The sequence below is a fragment of the Hipposideros armiger genome, unplaced genomic scaffold (assembly GCF_001890085.2).
Source record: "Hipposideros armiger isolate ML-2016 unplaced genomic scaffold, ASM189008v1 scaffold_305, whole genome shotgun sequence".
NCBI lineage: Eukaryota > Metazoa > Chordata > Mammalia > Chiroptera > Hipposideridae > Hipposideros > Hipposideros armiger.
Window position 1 is genome coordinate 510715 of NW_017731655.1, and position 16581 is coordinate 527295.

Below are 16581 nucleotides of genomic sequence, written 5' to 3' on the forward strand. Positions count from 1 at the left end.
GAATTTAACTGATTTTATTTTAATGCATAAAGTTTAGTTTAGTTGGTGTCAAGGACTAAATTGTATCCCCTCCAAAATTCACATGCTGAAGCCCTAACCCAATATGAGTATATTTGAAGATAGAGCCTTTACAGAGGCAAGGTTAAAAGAGGTCATAATGGTGGGGTCCTAACCCAATAGGACTGGGGTCCTTATGAGAAGAGGAAGAGACACCAGGGATGCACATGAACAGAGAAAATGCCACGTGAGGACACAGCGGGAAGGTGGCCATCTGTAAGCCAAGTAGAGAGGCCTCATGAGAAACCCATTCTACCTGTGCCTTAACCTTGAACTTCCAGCCTCCAGAACTGTGAGAAAATAATTTTATGTTGTTTAAGCCATCAAGCTGTGATATTTTGTTATGGCAGCCCTAGCACACTATATAATATAGTTGGACACAGCTCTGTGTTTTAAAATTTAGTGCTCAAAATAATTCACAACTATTTGTTTTCAAAACTACTCTTGGGTTGTTGGAAAAGTCATGACACATTTTTGTAATGAAAAACATAGGAAAAATACATGATGACTTTTCCAACAGCCCAATAGTATACATGATTTTACATAAATGTCATTTCGAGACAAAAAATTTAGTTGGGATGAAATTAGAAGTATTTCCCTCTCTCTGAGTGTGACATGTTGATTTATATTTAAAGAGTAAAGATTTTTCACCTTTACAAATAACTTTACTTCAATCTTATTACAAATTTTCATTACAAAATATTTAGGAAATATAGGACAAGAGGGAAAAGTAAAATATCATTTTCTATTCTACCATGTAAAAATAGTCACTGAGAATATTTTAATATTAGTATATCAACATAGCTAGTAATAAAAAGTTGGAAGGATTTACTATACACTAGTTTGTTTCTTGAATTTTAAAATTTACTGCATGGATACTTCAGTGTTATTAAACAGATGTACTATGTACACACACATGCACACCACAATTTTAAAAAACTTTGGCATCAAATCCTATTGCAAGAACTTAGAATAATTAATTTAACCATTCTACTATTTTTGAATAATTAGATTTTCAGATAGTCTCTATGATAAATTGGCAGGTATTTTAAAAATCAACATATGAGTATTGTCAGCTATATCTCTTCTCCTGAAGCCTTCTCTCTAACTTATAAAAAGGAAGCCCGTTCCCTGTTTAGGCAGGTTCCAGGCAGGGGATTTTGCTGTGTTGATCAAGGAAATGGATGAAGTAAAGGACTGTATAAGTCTAAGAAGCTACATTAATTCATTTGAGGAAGAGACATTCAAGGGAAAAAGAGAAAAACAAACAAACTAAAAAACAAACAAACAAAGCCTGAGCTGAAAAGTTGGAGAAAAGAGGCAAGAGATAAGAAATGGCCAGAGCTCAATTTTAGAAAAAAGTTTTAATAAAGAATCAGATATTGGGAGCAGTTGCCATTCTATAATGAGTGGAATTTTAGGGAAGATAAATAAGAAAAGAGGGTTTGGGGACGTTCTTTGTATTAAGACTAGAATTACGCATTAAAAAGTCTTTCAAGAAATAGTAAAACTTAAATTTTTTAGTGTGTTTGAATATTGGATGCTGCTTCCATTAAAATTTTGAAAAGTGGTAAAAAATATCACTTTGTAAACCATAAATAATAGACGATATACAAATTTGCATCTCAATCCTTAAATACACCCATAATTTATTACTAAAGTGCTTGATAAAAAGGGTTTTCAAGATTTAAAGGTTTTAATCTATATTTTCAAATTGCTGTCTAAGAAATGATCTCTATATCCACTGTCACTATTTAGAAGCACTTGTTCCTGTTTTCTTACTGGTTCTTCAACTTTACCAATATGATAAATAATATCAAATTATTATTTTAACTTGCATTTTAATAAATGTATGTGGATATTTTCTTACATTACATATGTATCTTTCTCTAGCTCACGCTATTAAATATTGGATAGTATCTCATAAAATGTATATTTTCCAATAAATACTTTATAAGATTTATAGTACAGTATATTCACTTTTAAGTGACATGCAAAGCTCATGCGTGATGTGATAAAACCTATTTCAGGTAACAGTGCAAATGTAACATTCTAAACTACAAAAATTTGTAGTTAGAAATCGTGGAAAATATTGTTCTTAGTCATTATTCTTTTTTGGAATATGCAGTATTTTTCTCAGCAGTGCCAACTTTCAGATTCAATAAGTACAATATTTAAAAAAATATATATTTCTTTAGAGATAGACATGGTCTGACAGATTCTAAAGCTCTACCTAGTTGTCTTGGAGGCACAGGGATGTCCAACAAAGGGCTCAATCCAAAGCAATGGTGGCCAGGTTCTTGTCTCCACACAAGAATTCAAGAGGGAGACAGATGCAGGAAAGCACAGGGAGTTGACTGAAACAAAAGTACACACTTGAGAGGGAAGTAGGGTGAACTTAGAGATTGAGTCACACCAAGGAAGTCCTGACCATAGAGGTATTTATTCCCTTAAGGGTGGGAATTGGTGACGTCCCATGAACTTGGCTCCTCTGCTTCCTCCCAGTAGGTGGGACCCTCAGTTTCCAGCTTTTTCTTCCTTATTTGGTTCCTCTGGAACTGTCATGGCATCAGGTGCATGATGGGAGTCATAATAACAGCAATGTAAATGAGATTATGATGGCATTATAATTAGCTAAAGGTCAGGTCCTGGTCATAGGGATTGGCCTTGCTGGATGAAACTGGTTTTTGCTTTTCTCCAGCAGCAGGTGCCAGATACAGTCACTTGTTACTTGTGTAACCAGGGAGGCACCTCACATTGTACGCTGGAGGGAGTGGCCAATTTCTTCTGCTACTTACCCTGTCTCCCTTTCACAGAAAATTGATGATTAGGCAAACTCATTTATATTTTAAGTTTTTCTTATTTCCTCTGTAGTTTCAGATTATGAAATCCCCTCTATACAATTTAAGCCTTAAGCTTCCACTTGTCCTTTTGACTCCATTACTTTCTGGCTGTGTCGCCTGTATCTTTGTCTTTCCTATTCAGTGGTTCCTTCTGCTCAGCATATAAAAATAATAAAGTCCTTCCCATGTAAATGAAATTTCTCTTGTCTATACATATGCCTCCCCTTAAACTACTTATTTCTTACCCTGTCTTCTCATTCAAACTTCTTGAAACTATTCTAGAACAGTTTTCAACCCATAGAAACTTATATGTAATTGTAACTTATTTGTAGTCCGCTTAAATTGCTCCTGCTGAGGTCACAATTAATTGCTTATTTATAAATCTAATGGGTTGCTTTCAATCTTTATCTTACCTGACCATGCTACTACTTTAACTCTTGACTTTCCTTCTTTAATTTCTATAATTGCTTGTCTTAGAGAGCACACTCATTGTATCTCCTTTAATGTCTCCCATGCTATTTTTGTAAGCTACTTTACCACAATTTTTCCTTTGCTTCTTTGTTTCAAGGTTGCTGTTGAATTCTTCTCTTGACACTTTTATGACCCTGCCTATTTTTCAGTCTTGCTTTGCAGGCTTCCTTTTTGTTCTCCTTTTTCTTTTTTTTGCCAACAGTTTAAAGATGGTTTCCCACCATCCTTTGGGCTCCATTATTTCTGATGAGAAGTTAAAATTTAATCAGTTTACGCAATTTAATCATCACTGTTCCTTTGGACATAATGTCTATTTTTCTCTATCCACTTTCAAGATTTCCTCTGTACATTTGTTTTTAAACAGTTTCTGATGGGCCTTCTTTGTATTTATTCTGCTTGGACTTTGCTAATATATCTAAAGCTGTAAATGTACGTCTTTCATCAAATTTGGGTATATTGTAGCCACTATTTCTCCAAATATTTCTCCAAATATTTAATCTCTTTTTCTATTTTATGTCCTTCTGGATAACAATTACACACAGTTCTACACGCAGTTAAAAATTACATGCAGTTTTGTTATTGCCTCATGGGTACTCGAGACTGTGTATATTTTAAAACTATTTTTCTTTTTATTAGTCAGATTGAATCATTTGTCTGAATTTATCTTCAAGCCTACTTATTCTTTCTTATGGCATGTCCAAACTATTGCTAAATCTATCCAGTGTTTATTTGTCTTTTTAATTTCATGTACTATAATTTTAGTTTTATTATTTCTATTTGGTTCTTTCTTATATTTTCTATTTCTTTCCTGAGATTCCTCATTTTTTCAGTCATTACAGGCATATTTTTCTTTATAGTTTTAGCACTGTAGTAGTTAACAGCTGCTTTAAAATCCTTGTTTGCTAATTCTAACTTCTATTGGATTGTCGGAAAAGTCATGACATATTTTTTCTATGTTTTTCATTGCAAAATTGTGTCATGACTTTTCCGACAACCCAATAGATCATCTTGGGGGTTCATCTCCATTGACTTAATTTTCGTAAGTACAGGTCAGATGAATCATATTTTTCTTTTTTTTTCTTTTTTTTGGGTGGGGGGAGGTGGTAAGTAATTTTAGATTTTATCTGGCATTGTGAAAATCAATTTGTAAAGAATCTGGATTCAGTTATGCTCTTTTGAATAAATTTGTTATTGTTTTTTATGGTGGTAGGTAATTTGGCTGAACGTCTCAACTGCAAACTGTTTCTGAGTGGTGGGAGACAGCTGAAATCTAAACTCAGTACTATTTATTGTGGCTAAACTGCTTGGAATCTGCTCTGTGTATGCATGGCTCAGATGTCAGTCAGATATTTTAGTACAGTTTATTTCAAAATTTGGGCCATGTTCTTCCTTTTATTTTTTTCAGGTGTCTTCCTTCTCATTTTCTAGTTGCTGTGGTTACCCTGAACTCTGTCCTCTTCAAACTAGTAAAACTGTAAATTTTCTATACCTGCTTCAACCACCTAATATGGCACTCACTGCAGCCTGCCTTATGCTATAAATTATAAAAACTGAGAAACTTATTCAAGTGCAGTTTTCTATGTGCAACTATTGACCCACCTCTAGTATCTGCCTGCTTTTTGTCACTGTCTTTTAGAATGTATACACACACATGCACACACACATGGTGCCAAAAAATATATATACACATTTTAAGAAAGGAAAACAATTAAAATTGTAATATTCAATATTACATACCAATATTACAATACCAATAACAAAAGATTAATGCAAGTCACGTTTGACTTCTGCAATTATAAGAGGTGCTCAAAGTGGTTACCATCAGTGTCCAGACACTTTTAATTATGGCAAACTACTGCTTGAGCAACGTTGACCAAAGTGTCCACTTGTATACATTTTTTTTGGCAGCCCCGATATATACCTATATATTTCTGAATTTATAGTTATCTGTAGAGGGTTGGAGTGAGAAGAAATATTTAGCCACTGTGGAATGCTGGAAGCCATCACAATGTTATCTTACCTACTTGCACACTTTTATGTTCTCCTTCCATCTCCATGGACACCACCTACCTGACATATTTAAACCTAAGATTATTGCTTCACTGTCAAACCTGTCCCTTTATCTGTGTTTCTTACCTCAAGTAATAAAATCTAACAACCAATCACTCAAGACACAGTTTTTCCTTTACTTTTCCCACACAAAATCCTACTGATTTTATTTCTTGAATATGTTCAACATGTTTGTTTGTTTTTAGTTCACAGCAAATTGTGCTTAGCAAAGGCTTTTATTATCTAATCATGATATTCTTTATCATAAAAAATTAATGCGTTTCCATCATCTAATTCCAAACTCTACACTCTGTTTTACAAAGTCCTCCTTGATCACTCTCAGCCTCCACCACTTGAATTTTCTACCAAATTATTTGTTAGTTGCCTAAAATTCGACATGTTTTGTCTCTGTTTTTATCAGAAAGTGTTTCCTTGGAAGTAAAGTCTATTTCATTCCTTTTTCTCAGATTTCCTTTTTGTTTTTTTTAACACAGCCATCCTGCCACCTGTTGGCAGCTCAGTGGCAGCTCAGTTCGGGCCAGGAATTGAACTGGTGACCCTGATGCTCAGAGCTCGCACTCTTGAGCCATCTCTTAACCAACTGAGCAACTCAGCCAGCCCTCAGGTTTCCTTAATTTTTATTTTGTTTTGAGAGTTAGTTTGCCCTCTTCTTGAGAAGTTGTCTGGTAGGGGCTAGGTGCTTATTTTGTGTATATTTTTAATGATGCTTTTCTTTTCTCTTACCACCTATACTGTGATTAAGCATTTGGCTCATTTTCTGCTTCTACATTGATTAGAAGTAACTTGATGTATGAGATGGCCTTATTTATGTGTGTTTACATATCACATAGCACCATATATATATATATATATATATATATATATATATATGCTCAATACATGGTTTTGAATTGACATGAATATCATATCTTTATTTCTCATCTATTGTAAAAAATATAAGAACTGGACTGCTCTAATTTTTCTAAAGAAAAAATCTTTAAACATCAATTTCAAGAAATTATTACCATTCTACTTTCTTATTATCTTAGAGGAGGGGAAAATCTTTAATCCTTAGTTCCAGTTATATATATTAGGTATAAAGGGATATATCTTATAAGTCTCCTTGGTCAAATACAAGTTCACATTCAAATAAGAAAGTTCTTTTTACTTTGGTTTGAATCTTTGTTAACTTTATAGACACCCCCTATTTTATGAACCAGGATCTGCCTTCACATACTAGCAGCACAGTACTAACCAATACAGAGAAGAAGTAAGGAGAGCAAGCCAAAAAAGGGGGCGAAAAATAGGAGCCCCAAAGAGACATAGACAAAAGTAGGTTTGGGGATTCACTGTTCCTGATCAAATATTCAACAAGTTTACTGATCCCATGGAGCAGAGCAGAGCTCCCCCTACCCGTGGATTGCACATGGCACTTACAGGGCTTTATCTTGTGAATGGAGGGGACCCTCTGAAAAATACCATAAAGTAGAGCAGCAGGATATGAGGTGGTAAGGATCTAAATTAATGAAAGTATCCTTGATAATTCTGGCCCAAGATTTCTTCTCTACATACAACTCATAATTCTTTTTTCATATCAATTATTACATATACACAAATTACAATTCCTTGTATTCTGATTTTATTTATTTGCCATTATCTTGTTTTCCCTGCCTTAACTGTAAATTCCTTTAAGATACAGTGCATAACTATGTTTTTTTTAATCCCATGCATATAATACATTGGTTATGCTACAAATACCTACCTAATAATTTTTTTTTCCAGTGAACATTACAGAGACGTCAATAAGCCATTACTGTATAGGTAATATACATATCTCAGGAGTCCTGCCCTACCTCACAAAGTTGGGGAAATAGCTACAAAGAGATAATGGCACTTTTCCTCTCATTGCATAATTTATGGCACCGCAGGACTGAAGGATGAATGAAAGGAAAAACATATTTCCTCTCTTACATTTAGATTATATGCCTCTAAACCCTAGCGTCCTTGCATGCAGTGAATGTGGCTCATTAATATTTTACCCCCAGTGCCTGGCACATAGTAGGTGCTAAAGGCATGCTTGAATACATTAACCAAGGAGGAAAATCTAGGTCACCGACTATTTAGGAAAATCTTAACAATTTAATGAAAAGGACAGACTCTGGTATAAGAATTCAAATCAATCAACCAGGCAGGTACAGACCAAATTTTAGATTAGAAAGAACCAAAAACAATTCCCCCTTTGTGGGTTTAAGTTTAGTTAGATCTAAGGAGTTTCAGATCACGTCAATTAATTGATGTTGGATCTTGGCAAAGCGACAAAGGTGTGGCATTTAACAATACAACAAAGAAAAGGATCCCTCCCTCTTACCATTTTGGTATAAGTCATTTACTTCCTTGTTTTTTTCCTGTTTTTAAATGTTTCCAGGTGTCAAGAAGAAGCACAGTCATCACAATCTCTCTATGTCATAGCTGGACATAGGGTTGACCATTGTAACACCAAGCATCGTTACTTCTAGAGCATACTTTCAGGGCACTCGGTGAGATGAACCAGACCTGGCAGCTTTGACGGGTACAAATGGTTGCGGTGTGATATATTTGCACATACGTAACTACTGAGCTAAGCCTCCTGGCTGGGAGAAACTGAGATAAGGGCCTGGTGTTTAAACTGCAGTACATTGTGAATAAATACCCACTGCTGATGTTAATACTGTGCCAAAATCAGGGATTTGTTTGAGTTATTGAACATGACATTCATTCTCGTACTGCTGAGTGAAGGCAGGTAGAAAAGAATATTTCTGCTGAGCTAGGTCTATCGCTTTGCAATTTACCCTCATCGTCCAAATGCACAAAGAGGGGAATACTGGAATCTTACAAAGGATATTCCTGAAAATAAAGGGGATGTAGTTTGTAATGTTCAGAAGCCCAGAGAGTTCAACGACTCCTCTCATTTGTTTTTCAAGTTTTCTTTAAATTGGCTTACAGATTTATGTACAATTCATTGCACATGGATATTTTTGTCACTGCATATTTTTACAACAGCTGTGATCCTGATGGGGATTTAGTTAACCAAGGGCCCCTCTGCATGCACGCGGTCGCCAGGCAGCTAATAGGTTGAGGGCTGAAATGACAATAAAGTGAGCAGAACCATGCAGCTGTGGACCAAATGTAGGATAATAACTAGCAGTTGGCCATTACGGGGTTAACTGCTGGGGTTCTGGTAAGTGTAAAAAAAAACGTTGAGGTCCTGCTCAAAAACCCAGCCAAAATCTGAACATTTCCATTGAGTCAAAGTAAAAAGTGCCTCTGCTTCTTTTTAAAGCTGGTGGTTATTTTTAGGAGACCAATCTTGTTGCAGTGTCTAACACATATATTATTTATAATTTTTTTTTTATAATTATGTTATACGTTTCTAACATGCTTTTAATCTAAATAAGAGATCCTTGCAGGATATCAGCTTCTTGGTCTCTGGGGCTTCAGCCACTAGTGCTTATGTCTTTATAATTTCCAGACTTGTTACATTTACTCTGGGAAGAATTTTTACCTACATTTGTTGAGTTAAAGAGTCATCCATTCTGTTGTTTTAAACAAATGAAATTGTATCACTGCAATGTCAGTCCAAACATGTGTAATTAACATGGAAAATATGTCTGAGCCATATTGGTCAAGATAGATGACTTCCTCGCATGACTTATAAACAGTCAGAGGCATAAAGCCAGGATGTCAAAACCAAGTTGTGTACCACAAAGGTTTATCTGGGAGGACTTTCAAATTACAAAGGAAAAAAAAAGGCAAAAATCAGCCTGCCGTACTTTCTTACCAAGGAGAGCAGCTTTCTGCTATCTGTATAAAAATAAGCCTTCTGTCCTCCTTTTCGACATGTGTTACTCACACTGCAAAGGTCGAAATGGACAGCTCATTCTTCTGGAAATGTTCATCAAACAATATAATCATGCATGTCAGAGCTTTCAAATCATTCTGGCTGGAAATAGGTCTCTAATCTCCCTTTAAATTTTTAATGGTGACTGTGTGCACAATTCTCTTTGGGGTTCTTTGATTAGTGGCCTACATTCTAAAAAAAAGAGTTCCAACTCTCTGTCCCCTATGTGTTTTTCTGAGTCTGATGAACGCCCCCAGCTCTGATGTTTTTCTAGTGTTGTTTTCCTAGGTAGTTATCCAATCATGCTCCCAGCAAGGGAGTAGACCTGTAGCTCAGAGAAATAAACTGGACTTACCTACAGATGCTCTGCTCTTTTGCTGCGTGAAATGAGCTCATCCTGAGTGTACCTGAAGATGCTCTCTGTCTTCAAGTATATTCCGATCCTGCTTTTATGTGTGTGTCATTGGTGGCATCTGTTAGAAATTCCGTGGGCCAAGAACCTCTCAAGAAATCCTACCTGCAACCAAATCACATCCAAAGAGATTTAGTGGCTGAGGGACCATAACTCAGTAAGGAAAACCCAGCTTCACTAGAGGCCTACAGCAAGACCTCCCATCTCAGGAGGTATAACGAATCGTCGGTGTAGAGGTTAGCAGACTTATTAAAATTAACATCATCGAAAAATTCTTCCTCTGAGGAAAGCTCCTTGGTTCCATTCTGATGCTCCCCTAAAAAAAAGGTCCTTGGCCACTTGGCTCATGGAAACTTGCTGTTAATGTACTAACCTCATGTATCTTTAATAGTAAGGGTCTTAAGATATGGAATTCATTCTTTAATTTCCAAGCACCTTGGACTCTGAGTGGTTTTTGCATACATGCGAAGGAGAATAAGAGACAAAGAGCAAGCGAGAGAATAAGAGAATGAGAAAGAGGGGAAGAGATCTCTAGAAGTAGTCTGCTGTACTGTTTAAAATGGGAAAATTAATTGCTTTATCTCCTGAGGTTACCTGCAGCAGGGTGCTCATGAACTAAGACTGCTGCAGAGGTCGACTTCACTGTGGAGTGCAGGAAAGTTGTAGATGGACTTTTGGTATCTGTCAAGGGAGGGGCATTAATGTTCTGCCAACCATACATGCTCAGGCAGGGAAGGGAAACGTACTGGAACCCATGGGCTCCCCGGGAACTGAACAACACTGGGAAGGCGTCACTTGTTCTTGGGAACATGGCAAAGCAGTGAAAGCAGAAACGTATCTTCCTTGCTCCTTCTTTCTTGGCATTAGTCATTGTTAGCATTCTAGAAAACCTGCTCTATCCTTCTTCCCCTTCATTCCACACCTCTGATAAGATCCGACAAGACTGGTAGGATAGAGGTGAGTAAATCATGGAAACGGGACAAATTCTTTTCCACCTTTTCCTGGTGGGTATCTCACTGGGATTCAAGGATGAACACCTTTCATTCAGGCCCCATTTTTCAGCTACTTCTAAGGGAAAACCTGTCCTTAGATGTTGGTTGCTGTCCTTTATGTGAGAATGGGTTAGTGTCCCAGCCTTAGAATCCACTGGCCAGCCCGAGTAGCTGGTGGTTTCACCTTGGCTATTTAAGCTAAGCTTAGCTTAACTCTGAACACTGTAGCTTGGTGGTAATCACTTTTATCTGCACTGAAGACCTAACAGAAGAGTGAAAAAGTATTAGGTATCCTTAGAAAGGGAAGCAAAGAACTTAACAAAACAGGAAGAAGGCTTCTATCTTACAGCCATAAACATTTTTTTTTTTTAGTACCCGGCCTGATGCCATCTTTCATGTAAGCGACTGCCAACAAATCAGAAAGTATAGTCCAAGAGATTTATTCTTGATTTTAAAAAGTTGAAGATGTGAGGCAGCAAATTACTGTAAAATATATTCTCAGCCAAAGCTGACCTGGGGTGGGTTCTATAAGCCCATGTGTACCCATGGGCATATGATCACATATGCATAGAACGAGGGATGAATCTGTCACTCTGAATAGATTCAATATCTTGTGAAACACTGGGCACTGGAAGTTGGTAGCTGCAGCAACCACAGCATATGCTATAAGCATTTCAGCTATTAAAATATCTGACACTTGGCAGGTGCATTTCAGAATGACACCTCTTGGCAAGTTCATCTTATCCTTGCACAAGAATCATAAAGAGAAAGGAATATTTTCAGTCTGGTAGAAATAAGCAACAGGTGCTAAAGGCCCTGTGATGTAGTTTACCAGGAGTGAGTATATTAAACAGTGTGAAATAAGCAAACATAATTATAACATGCTTGTAATGCAAATGATGGCTCATAGTTAATTCTGGTCTAGACTAGTTCAGAGACCCCGGGGCCAACACGCTTTAGGAGGGATTACACCCTTTAAAAATAACAGAATGTATAAACTATTTACTAGTGTACCCTTCAATAAGAAAAGTCCTTGGGGATTCTAAACCTTATGGGCTATTTTTTTCAAATGTGGAGCTTTCAGGGGATTATCCCATATGTTCAGGGCTGTGAGACCTCCAGTATCTCCTTAGCCAGAGTCTAGCTGTGCTTCCTTTAGTCTAAGGAACTGAACCCAGTAAGTATTTTATTCTCATGTTGTATTCATCCTGGCTCTTGCAGGTGATTATTTAGTGCATCAAGGATGCTTTGCACCATGCATTTAAGATCTCTAATGCCAAAAAGAGTTATTCCCAAGTGGCTCCTGTTCTAGAAGCTAGCGAGGATGGTATGCCCAGAGTTCATGCCTCATTGTATCACCACTGTATCTTGTGTATAGTTCTCTGTTTGCAATATAGCTAAGAATGCAAGAGAGCCATCTTAACCATTGTAGTACCACTGACTAAAATATTTAGGCTCTGAACTCAGGCCAGATTCAGAATTCTGTTTCTAAATCCCAAATGTGTGGCTTTGACCTGATCAATTAAATTCCTCAAGCCTGTTTCTTTTTCTGTAAAGTAAAGATAATGAAAGTATGTACTTTACAGGCTCTTGAAGATTAAATTAAATCGTTCGTTTATTCACCTTAGTAAAATGTCACATTGTGATTATTTGAAAATGTTTATCACTTGTATTTCTGTTTCCTAGAGTGGATTTCATGGAAAATAAGAGTAGGGGGATGGGTTGGTGAGAAAGATCACCTGATATTCAGACTTCCCTAGGTAAAATTTCTAGAATAAACCTTTCTTCCTTTATTAGCATCTGGGACGTTGCTACTCAAAGTGTGTTTGGTGGAACAGGGGCAGAAGCACGGCCTGGGAGGTTGTGAGAAATGCAGTCTTGGGTCCCCACCCCACGTCTACTGGTTCAGAATCTGTATTTTAATAAGATCCCAGGTGATTTGTGTGCACATTCAGCTATGAGGGGCCCTGGTCTGTACAGATAAGGCCCTTACATTTTCTTTCAGGTTCTCCTGATCTTACCCCTCATCTAACAATGTCTATCATTATACCCAAATATTTGCTTTTTAAATTTCTGGATCTCTATACAGGTCCTTCCAAATAAGTGATACTTTACCGGCGCACATTATTTTAATGCTTTCTAATACACACTAGGACCAAAATAGCCAATATTGTACCATCTCCTCTTCCTTCTCTTAACTTGCATCACCTTACTTCTCTCATCATCTGATGAGATGTTGATTGGCCTGTTCCTAGAGAAGCTACCAAGATAGATTTCACATTTCCCTCTTCTGATTTTGAAGTTGAATATCTGTATTGGGTTTTATGGGAGAAATGTAAGAAGAGAGGTATGGGTCACTGTGCAAGTCTATAAATTGTTTTTCTTTTGTCTTTATTAAATCATTGAGAAATTTAATTCTTCCTTAAAGAAAAAGTTTATTAAAAAGAAAAGCCCTTCATGACAAGTTTTCACTATGCTCAATAGAAGGCAACTGCATTCAAATAAGTTGAATTAATTAATTCAAATCAATCATTTACAAGAACAGTTAGGTAAACATTTACCAAAAAAAAAAACCCCTGCAAGTTTCCCTTACACTTATAGTTTGTTTCTCTTTTAAATAACACCTTAGTGTTATATATTGTCCTTTGCCTTTCTAACTTTAAAACTATTATGATTTCAATTAATACGGGTATCTTTAATACTTTTTTTTTCACTTACCATATGGGCACTATCTTACAACAAAGGCAGTTTGAGAGTGCATGTTAACAAATTTAGACACTAAATGAATTTTACAGTCCTCTGCACTGTTAATTCTCACCTCATGAATCCAAAAGTGCCTATGAATTTGAAAGATTGCTGCTGGTGGATGATCTCATCTTCCATACTTATATAGTCTCTGGTTACATTTTTTCTCCTGTAAATGTCTCCCTATACTTGGAGCTGCAGTGCAAAACTTTCTAGGCAGGCGTAAATTACTGCTACCTCTTCCTTTCTCTTTCTCTTTTCTAAATTTACATTTTATACTGTATGGAGAAACTGAAACTTTGAGTAATGGGCAGTGCTAAGTGACAGTGACTATTTATTGGGCATTTTATATGTCTCAAATACTGAACTAAATGGTACTAGAGATTAATCAAATAAGGGGACTTTAAACTTTTTATTTGTAGAAGAGAAGCATTGGGTTTATAAAGGCAGCTGCAAATTAGACTTTAATTGCTAACTGAAAGGAATGGTTGCAATATATAGCCAGGCAAAATATGAAAAAGAAAAGTCAAAGTAGTGACGTATACCTTTCCTCCTACATAGAGTATAGAAGCATTCACTGAGCTCACATTCTTGACATAAACTCACTCAACTTTCATGAAAACAATTTTTTTTTTCATTTTGGGAAAAAGAAAGATGATTGTGTCACGCCAGCCACAATACCTAATCTGCCTTAATGGGGAGGACAATGCAGCAAATACATCTCCTATTTGATTCATTTTTAATTTATAGGCTTTAAAACTATCAACTTCCTCCCTCCCTCCCTTCCTCCCTTCCTTCCTTCCTTCCTTCCTTCCTTGTTTTTCCCCAAATAATCTTAAAATTTCCAGGGGAACACTGGTTTTCTCCTTACTATTGAGGCGATACATGCTTTCTCCGAGTTTTATTTTTACCCTTAAAGATGGAGGCTGTCTTATGCTCTGAACTTGACTGGATGCCAATTTAAAAATATATACATTTCAAAAGAGCCAATAGTGGTAAGACTCTATAATTTCTTTCCTAATTTTTCCCCCCAAAATTAAGGCTTGACATTAAATTGGAACTGAAGTGCCCAAGTTAGAAGAAGGAAGGAAATTAACATTTATTGAGTGTCTACTATGTGCCAGAAATTTTCTGTACATGATTTCTTTTAATCCTCATGACAACTCTGTGTGAGAGCTGTTATTTTCTCTAATTCACAGTTTAACAACTGAAATTAAGACGTTCAGTAGCTTGCCCGATGTCATATAGCTACTAAGCCTGTATGACACCCGAGTGTGGAGGCTTTCCACTTTATTCCACACCAGTGTCCCTGCTCTTAATTTTGCAAATGAGACCCACCAGTGCAAAGAGGCTAAGGGGCTAAATTGGTGTCTGAGTTTGGAGTGGATAATAGGCTTTTTGACTCAGTTCATCCCACTGTGCCATATGGAGTACAAAGAGGGGGATATAACCCATGAAATTGAACCGAAAATTAAAATTCACGTCAAAAAAAAATCTAACAAAATGTACTGTGTTTATTTTTTGAGGAATGGAATTTATGAAAATATTTCCTGTCTATTACTGAAAAAAATCTCCTGTGATTCCTAATGTTACTATCTCTTCCTCTCTTCAATGCCAATAGTTGATCAACCCCCAGAGGTGATGAGTGTTATTCGTAAGGAATTTTGTATATGGTTGTAGGCAAAACAGTTTTTCCATCTCCATGGGACTGGAGCATAGGTCAGATTACACTGGGCCAAGTTCCAAATCTATAGCATGGATTTTCTATTTTCCAACAATGAAGGCAGACTGTCCTAATAAATCTGTGCAATTACCCAAATAAGCCTTATCTTATTCATATTTATCTCTCTACTTGCTCCCTCCCAACTCTAGAATTGGCACACAGTAGGGACTTGCATTACAATGACTATTTTTGCATATTTAGGTCCGTCCTTTTTCTTCCCACCAGAGTTTACATATAACTCTATGATATTGATAGGTGATTCGCATAGCTGTTAACGATTTTTACAGATGAAAATACATGATTTGGTGTGTGAGAATGAGACTAGGGGAAAAGGATTGAAAATAAATTAAGTTTCAGTATTGTGTTAAGACTTCCTATACCCTTGCTTCTGGAGATTTGATAAAACACACACACACACACACACACACACACACACACACACACACACACACACACGCGGAATCTGACATCTTGCAGAGCCCGGAAACCTGCCTGAGAAGTGTGCAGGAAGACAGCTATGCATCCTGTGCACCCAGGCTAGATTGAACTGCTCCCTGTTGGTCAACATATCGTGTGCTTTCTTTTCTCTGAACTTCTTTGTAAGATGTTCCCTCTGAGGTAACTGTTCTCCTTTCCTTCCCTTCGCTCAGTCAAGTTTTCACCTACCTACTTGCTTCAGCCCTCTTGTGAACTGAGTGTCAGGAAGTCCCTTCTGTGTGTGAGTATAGCAGTTGGATTACAGATGTTTTGTCGCACTTACCACTTACTGTGCTAAATTTGGATTATTTTTATATCATCTTATCTACTTTATAAGGTAAATAATTGTTTTTATATATCACAAAATCTAATCTTCATTTGATTAACTTTTTTCACTTGGCTCCCAGGACATCATGCTTTCTCAGTTTTCCTCCTTTGTCAATGGCTGTTTCTCCATGGTCTCTCTTTCTTTCTTTATCCTTCTTTATTTTGGGGGGAGGGTGTTTTGGGGAGTGTTGGCTCATCAGTCCAGGCTCTTCACTATGCAGTAAAACTCAGTTATTGGACTTGACTGATATCCTCACTTTCATAGAATTTTATGGATTTAAATATCATCATATGCTAATGATTCCCCTCCCAAATATATGTGCCCAGCCTGCATCTCTCCCCACACATTCAGAGTATCCCCACCTGCATGCTGCATCACCTTCACTTGCATCTGCACTTGGCATTTCAAATAAAATGCATCCAAAATAGAAATACCAGTTTCCCCCCACAAAATCTGCTTTATGTCCTATTTTTCCCTTTTTAGTAAATGGCAACCAACATCTTAGAATCATTGATTTATCTTTTCCTTTTAACATGGTTGTCCAATCTTTCAACACATCTTGCTGGTACTATCTTCAAAATGTATTCAGAATCTGACCACTTCTCAA